This window comes from Oryctolagus cuniculus, chromosome 20 (assembly GCF_964237555.1).
Source record: "Oryctolagus cuniculus chromosome 20, mOryCun1.1, whole genome shotgun sequence".
In the NCBI taxonomy this organism is placed as follows: domain Eukaryota; kingdom Metazoa; phylum Chordata; class Mammalia; order Lagomorpha; family Leporidae; genus Oryctolagus; species Oryctolagus cuniculus.
In genome coordinates this window covers 15,055,061-15,062,854 of record NC_091451.1, presented here as the reverse complement: position 1 = coordinate 15,062,854, position 7,794 = coordinate 15,055,061, and positions in this window count along the sequence as shown.

Sequence of the window (7,794 nt, the reverse complement as noted above, 5' to 3'; positions counted from 1 at the left end):
CATATGGCTGCGGGGCTGGAACCGGTCCCACCTGCTTCTCTTCTGATGCAGCTCTCTGCCACGTGGGAGACCTGGAAGAAGCTCCTGGCTCCTGGCTCCTGGCTTTGGATTGACCCAGCTCCAGCCGTTGTGGCTATTTGGGGAGTGAACCAGTGGATGGAAGGCCTCTATGTCTTTCCCTCTCACTTTACCTCTCAAATAAATAAATACAATTAAAAATAAAAGAGCAGCTAGGTCTTGAACTGACACCTACAAGCGATGCCGGTGTTGCAGGCGCAGGCTTAACATACTACAGCACAGTGCCAGCCCCCATTCTTTTTCTTTAATTTTAAAACATTTTTGTGATTTTAAAAGTGTACATAATAAACTAGGACTTATATGAACATAATGTACAAATAATATGGGATGTATGTTTAAAAATGTTTCAAGAAGGGCTTCTGATAAAATGACCTAAAGAGTATTGACCAAACAGAAGTTCTTCAACTTGAACACCATTGACGTGTTGGGAGGCACAGGGCTTTGTTGCAGAGCTGTTGGGCAGCTTCCCAGGCCTCAGCCGCTAGATGCCAAAGCAGGGCCCTGCCCTTCCACACACAGTGTGACAATCAAAAAACCTCCACAGGCGGGCATTTGGCCCAACTGCATCCCGTATCAGAGTGCCTGGGTTTGCGTACTGGCTCTGCTTATGTTTCCAGCTTCCTCCAAATGTGCACCCTGGGAGGCAGCAGGTAAGGCTTAAATTTCTGGACCTGTACCACCCACATGGAAGACCTGGATTGAGTTCCTGGCTCCTGGCTTTGGCCTGGTCCAACTCTGGCTGTTGCAGGTATTTGGGGAGTGAACCAGCAGATGGGAGTTATCTGTTTTTTAAAATTAAAAAAAAAAAAAAAAAGGCTTTGGTAGAAAAATCCTTTTCAGTTTATAGTTCATTCTATATGTGAATGATTCGTGAATTTACCTTTAAGACTCTTTCCTTTAAGAGTAGAGTTTGTTACTTCACCTTCCACTGCTGTTTCAGACTGTTTTCTTTGACTTGTACTGAAAAGAGGGGAGGTTGAGCCTACAGCTAAGCTGCTGATTAAGATGCCCGCCTCCCACATCGGAGCGCCTGGTGAGTCCCAACTCCAGCTCCTGACTCCAGACCCTTAGGAGGCAGCAGGTGATGGCAAAAGTGATTGGGCCTCTGTCACACCTGTGGAGGACCTGGACTGCCTTCCCAAGCCCCCAGCTTTGGCCAGCTCCATCTGTTGTGGGCATTTAGGGAGTGAGCCAGTTGATGGGATCTCTTCCTCAAGTAAATAATGATAGAAAAGACAGAGAAGGGAAAGAGTAAGAAAAAGCCATGTTCTTTGTGATCCATGCCACTTACTCATCCTGCTCTTTTGCTCATCTCATCTGTATCTGTCACGTCATGTATATCACTTCTGTCACCCGCCCTGTTCAGTCCATTACTTCTCTCCACGAAAGTCCTGCCATCATCCTGGGTAAGAGTGACAGTGAAAAGATGACCCATGCATGAGTGGCCTCAGGGCTCATTTCCCTGACCCCCTAGACCCCTCTCCCTAATTCCATCTAAGGAGTCCACCCCTAGGCACCCCCTCTCCCTAAGCCCATCTAAGCAGTCCACCCCTAGGCACCCCCTCTCCCTAAGCCCATCTAAGCAGTCCACCCCTAGGCACCCCCTCTCCCTAACCCCATCTAAGCAGTCCACCCCAGCACTCCTTGGGCCCTGGCATCACCTGTAACTACCACCTCTAGAACCTCTCATCCACTTTTTTTTGGGGGGGGGGGGGGCTGCAAACTTCTCTCCTTCCAACTTGCTTGTGATGGCGTCTGGGAGGCTCTACCCCAAAATGTAGCACCTCTGGGTGTTGAATATAGTCAACGGAAGGAATTTGAGAGGATGACAAATCAGGGAGGTCACTTTAAAAAAAAGATTTATTTATTTGAAAGGCATAGTTGTTACAGAGAGGCAGGCAGAGAGAGAGAGAAAAGAGATGTCTTCTATCTGCTGGTTCGCTCCCCAGATGGCTACAATGGCTGGAGCTGCACTGATCTGAAGCCGGAAGCCAGGAGCTTCTTCCGGGTCTCCCATGTGGGTGCAGGGGCCCAAGGATGTGGGCCATCTTCTGCTGCTTTCCCAGGCCATAGCAGAGAGCTGGATCAGAAGTGGAGCAGCCAGGACTTGAACAGGCACCCATATTGGATGGTGTGCCGGCACTGCAGGTGGTGGCTTTTACCCACTACGCCACAGCACCAGCCTGCGGGAGGTCACTCTTAACTTTCTCCTGCTCTCTCCCCCAAGGCAAGTCCTTAAACCTAGAAAAGATTTCCTAACCTTCCCCTGAAGCAGGTCACCAGACCCTTATTAGAGAGGTGCCCTCCCCAATCCCAAGGAAATAAGCACCCTCAACTCTGAAGACCAAGGACACAGAGAGGAACCTGGATACACAGGTCTGGCTAAGCACCCTCTGGCCTTTTTTTATTTTAAAGATTTATTTTATTTTATTTTATTTGAAAGACAGAATTACAGAGAGAGAGGTCTTCCATCCACTGGTTCACTCCCCAGATGGCCGCAACAACCGGAGCTGAGCTGATCAGAAGCCAGGAGCCAGGAGCTTCTTCTGGGTCTCCCACATGGATGCAGGGGCCCAAGGATTTGGGCCATCCTCCACTGCTTTCCCAAGCCATAGCAGAGAGCTGGATCAGAAGAGGAGCAGCCGGGACTAGAACCAGCGCCCATATGGGATGCTGGCACTGCAGGCCAGGGCTTTAACCCACTGCGCCACAGTGCCACCATACCACTCCTCCCCCCGCCCCCCAGGCCTTGTGACTGTAAGATCACACTGCTTTTCCCGTTCGATGTGTCCACTACTATCCACTATTCACCAAACACAAAAGTAATCCAGTTTTATTGTGTCTTTGGGTCTTCATTTCCCTGTGTGTGCTTTTCTCTAATTAACCTGTTTTTTTGTTGTGGGCTTCAGCTTTGAACCAGGTAGTGGTGAGGAAAAGACATTTTTCCTCCCCTACATCCGTGACTTTCCTGGCCTCATCAGGACTGTCCTGCACTGACGCTCAGCAGCTTTCTCTCACTTCCTTTCTGATTTTCCTTCCGGATCTACTGAGACTGCATGGGCTAGGAGTTCACTATTTTGCCCACACCCTAAACTTCATTGTTGCTCAGAAGTTTTTTTTTTCCAACTTTATTCACCTAGAAACCTTCCAAACTAATGAACCTAATTATCTGTGTGACCCTGGTTATGGGTAGCTTATGTACTGTTCTAGAAAGCCACACAATAGGGCAGATTGGTTTCAAAGAAATTCCAAATGAACCCTGGCATTACCCACGTCAGATTATCCCACATTCCTGGTTTTCACTGTTACTCAAATCTTCCTGCTTTCGTCAGCCCCCCCCCCCAATCCCCACCTCCCATTTGCATCACACCCTAAGTTGGATGAACTTGCTCTCAGTCTTAACAGAGGAAATAGGAGCAACCACAGCACGTGCCCCATGCTCTCATCACCAGACATGCCGCCTCCTCTCCTCCTGCACCCGCCCGTCCTCCTTCACTCCTGCTTCAGTAGAGGGGCCATGCTCCCTCCAAAGCAGTGCCGTTGGATCCCGTCAGCCTGGCTTCTTAGAACTCCTCCCTGCAGATGCTAAGGTCTGCTCTCCTCTCCACTGTTTCAACTCTCTCCGCTGAATGCGGTTCCTTCTCACAGATTTTTGTTTATTTATTTCTTTATTTGGCGTAAATACAGAGAGAGAGATAGAGAGAGAGGAATAGACAAAGAGGTCTTCCACCCACAGATTTACTCCCCAGATGACCATAACAACCAGGGCTGGGCCAGCTGAAGCCAGGAGCCAGGACCTTCTTCCAAGTTTCCCAAGTAGGTGCAGGGGCTCATGCACTTGGTCCATCCTCCACTGCTTTCCCAGGTGCATGAGCAGGGAGCTGAATTGGAAGAGGAGCAGCGGGGACTCAAACTGGTGCCCACAGGGGATGCCAGTGCTGCGGTCAGCTGCTTGACCCACTGCACCACAGCACCGGCTCCTTTCAGTTTTTTCCTATCACCCCCCCCCCCCAGGCATCCTGTGCCTCTCCTCATTTGACTATCTGTGTTTCCTTCCATTCACTGTGCAATGGATTCCTCTCTGGGGTCCTTTGAGGAGCCTTGATTGAGCTCACCGATGCCTCATGGTGAGATTTTGGTGTCAACAAACATTTTGTTTGCTTATCTATTGGCGGAGGGGGGGGGGCATCCTACCCACTGTCCCACTCCCTAAGTGTCCACAGTGACCGGGGCTAGACCAGGCTGAAACCAGGAGCCAGGTAGAGCCAGGAGCTGGGAACTCAATCGGGGTCTCCAATGGGAGTGGCAGGACCCACATCCTTGGGCCATCATTTTTCTCCAGGGGTTGCATTAGCAGGAAGCTGGAGTCAGAGAGCCAGAGCTGGGAATCTGACTCATGCACTCCCCATGTGAGACGAGGGCATCCCAACCATCACCTGAATAGGTGGGCTAATTGCCCCTAAATCCAACACGTTTCAGTCATCATATTGACACTTCAGTCACAGTGGACACAACTGACCACTTCCTCGTGGAAGTATCCGTTTGCCTCAGCTTCCAGGACACAGCACTCTCTTGATTTTTTTTCTTGAACTTTTGGCCACTCCTGATGTCTTAGTGAGTGTATCCTCTTCTACCTAGACACTAGCCCTAGAGTACCCCCCAGAGCTCAGTCCTGGGCTTTCTGCTCACTTGATCCTTGCCCTGAATAGCCACATTCACGCCTGAGACCTCACCGACCACCTCCACATCCAAGACTCCAGCCTTGATCACGCATCTGCACTCAGGCTCCCTGGTAACTCTTCCCGGGCACAGCAGAGGCACCTGAAATTCAGCAGTATGTACAAAATGAGGCTTTTCCAAGAGTCCCAGTTTAGTGCAAATCAAAAACAGGCATTGCCCTGACATCTTGTTGTCTTGTCCCTCATCATCCACCCTCTCTAATCGATCACAAAATCTTCTTTTTTTTTTTTTCCCCATCTTAATTCTATCTGCTCTCCTACTCAACTGCTGGTCTTATCTAAGCTACTTCTCCCTGTGTTGCCACGAAAGCTTCCTGGTCACCTGCTCAAATCCACTCTTAGCGCTCTCCAATTCTGTCTTCTCAGTAGCCAAAATCATCCCATAAAATGTTTATCTGATCAAATAAGCTTCCCGTTAGAAACCTTTCACCGAATCCTAAGACTAAAATCCTTAACACAGCCAGACCCCTGCAGAATCGAGCAGTTCTCTAACTGTGTTCTCATCTGATGTCATGCGCCTGGTGGCTTTCTGTTAGCTTTCTTCCCCCAACAGGGCCTTTGCATGTGCTACTCCCTTTGAGAGCTGCACACCCTCCCCCTCCTCTCTCCATGCACTTTTCCTTGTTCATGCCTACTACTCTTTCAGATCACAACACCTTAATGTATCTAACAGGATTCTGTCTCTTTAATTTCTCATCATCACAGCTAATACTCAAGTCTAAGAGAGAACTTTAAAAAGGACATGAAAAAATGGAATTAAAAATATTAGCTTGGGGATGGTGCTGTGGCAAAGCAGATAAATCTGCCTCCTGCAGTGCCGGCATCTCATATGGGCGCCAGTTTGAGTCCTGGCTGCTCCACTTCTAATCTAGCTCTCTGTTATGGCCTGGGAAAGCAGTAGAAGATGGCCCAAGTCCTTGGGCCCCTGCACCCATGTGGGAGACCCAGAAGAAGCTCCTGGCTCCTGGCTTTGGATTGGCCCAGCTCTGGCCATTACAGCCATTTGAGAAGTGAACCGTAGATAGAAGACCTCTCTCTCTCTACCTCAGCCTCTCTGTAACTCTGCCTTTCAAATAAATTAATAAATCTTTAAAAAATATTAGCTTGACTTTATGCAAAATTGTTTTTCATAATACATGGAAATTATGCATTATGAAAAAACGGAACATTTAAAATTTTTAAAAAGATTTATTATTTATTTGAAAGGCAGAGTGACAGAGAGAAAAGGAGAGGTCTTCTATCCACTGATTCACTCCCGAAATGCCTACAACAGTCAGGGCTGGGCCAGGCAGAAACCGGGAGCCAGGAACTCCAACCAGGACTCCCCTGAGGGTGGCAGGTACACAAGTTCTTGGGCTGTCTTCTGCTGTGCATAGCCAGGATACAAATCAGCACTTTATGGGTTGTGAGCATCCCAAGTGGCAGCTTTGCACACTGTGCCGTGGTGCTTGCCCCTCAAAATTTTTTTGCACCAAAATAAACTCACAATTTAACTCCATTTTCTATGAACTTTTTAAAGGACACTCATACAAGCCAGGCACGGATCTAAGGGTTCTACCAAAAAGAATCACCTATTGGGCTGGTGCTGAGGGTTAAGCTGTGACACTGGCATCCCCTATCAGAGTGCAGGTTCAAGTCCTAGGTGTTCCACTTCCAAACCAGCTCCCTGCTAATGGCCTGGACAAAGCAGTGGAAGGTGGCCCAAGTGTTTGGATCCCTGCCACCTGCGTGAGAGACCTGGATGAAGCTCCTGGCTCCTGGCTTTGGCCTAGCTCAGCCCTGGGCATTGCTGCCACTTGGGGAGTACATCAGGAGTGGAAGATTCTCTCTCGCTGCCACTTGGGGAGTACATCAGGAGTGGAAGATTCTCTCTCTCTCTCTCTCTCTCTCTGTGTGTGTGTGTTGATGTGTGTGTCTCCCTCTCTTTCTGTAACTCTGCCTTTTAAATAAATAAATAAATCGTTAAAAATTTCATTTATTTGTGTCTGGCCTTTGTTCTAGTAGTTGAGATGCTGCCTGGGGTATCCGCATCTTCTGTCAGAGTGTCTAGTTCGAGTCCTGGTTCTGCACCCGATTCCAGCTTCCTGCCAAAGTGCACTCAGCGAGGCTCAAGTGCCGGGGTCCCTGGCATCCACCTGGGAGATCCAGATGGAATTCCCAATTCCCAGCTCCACTGGCTACTGCGGGCATTTGGGGAGCTTCCAGCGTTTGAAAACTTTCTGTCTACCTCTCATAATAAATAAATAAGCGTGTAAGTACATTTTTAGAAAAGCATTCATCATGGCAATCTTATTTAATGCAAAAACTGAAGCATCATGTATTTTTCTGTACCGCAACTGTTATTTTCCTTATCTGCAAAGTGGGATAATAACACTTTTTAGTTTCTTCATAGACAATATCTGTAAAGGACTTGGAATAGTGCCAGCCACATAGTAAGTGCTCCATGAATGTGAGCCATTGTATTATTGTGATCTGATATTTACTTATCTGACTCCTTTGATTAAAATCTGTCTCTGTCACTGTCCTATAATACCAAGAACACTGGTATTGCTCACTATTATGTCCTGTTGTTTCTCTTGCATAATTGCACATAGTATGTGTTTAGTAAATATTTCTTGTGGCCAGTGTTATTGTGTAGTGGGTTAAGCACCATATGGGCACTAGTTCGAGTCCTGGCTGCTCCACTTCTGATTCAGCTCCCTGCTAATACACCTAGGAAAGCAGCAGAAGATGGCCTAAGTACTTGGACCCCTGGTTTTGCTGGCTGCTGGCTTTGCCTCGCCCAGCCCTGGTCATTATGGTCATTTGGGGAGTGAACCAGTGGATGGAAGAGCTCTCTCTCTCTCTCTCTCTGTAACTCTTTTTTTCAAATAAATTTAAAACAATCAACACTTATTGAATGAATAAATGATAATTCATGTCTGCAGTATAATATGACATCTATTTGGTCTTTGTCTCTGGTTGCTAGCACTGAGCT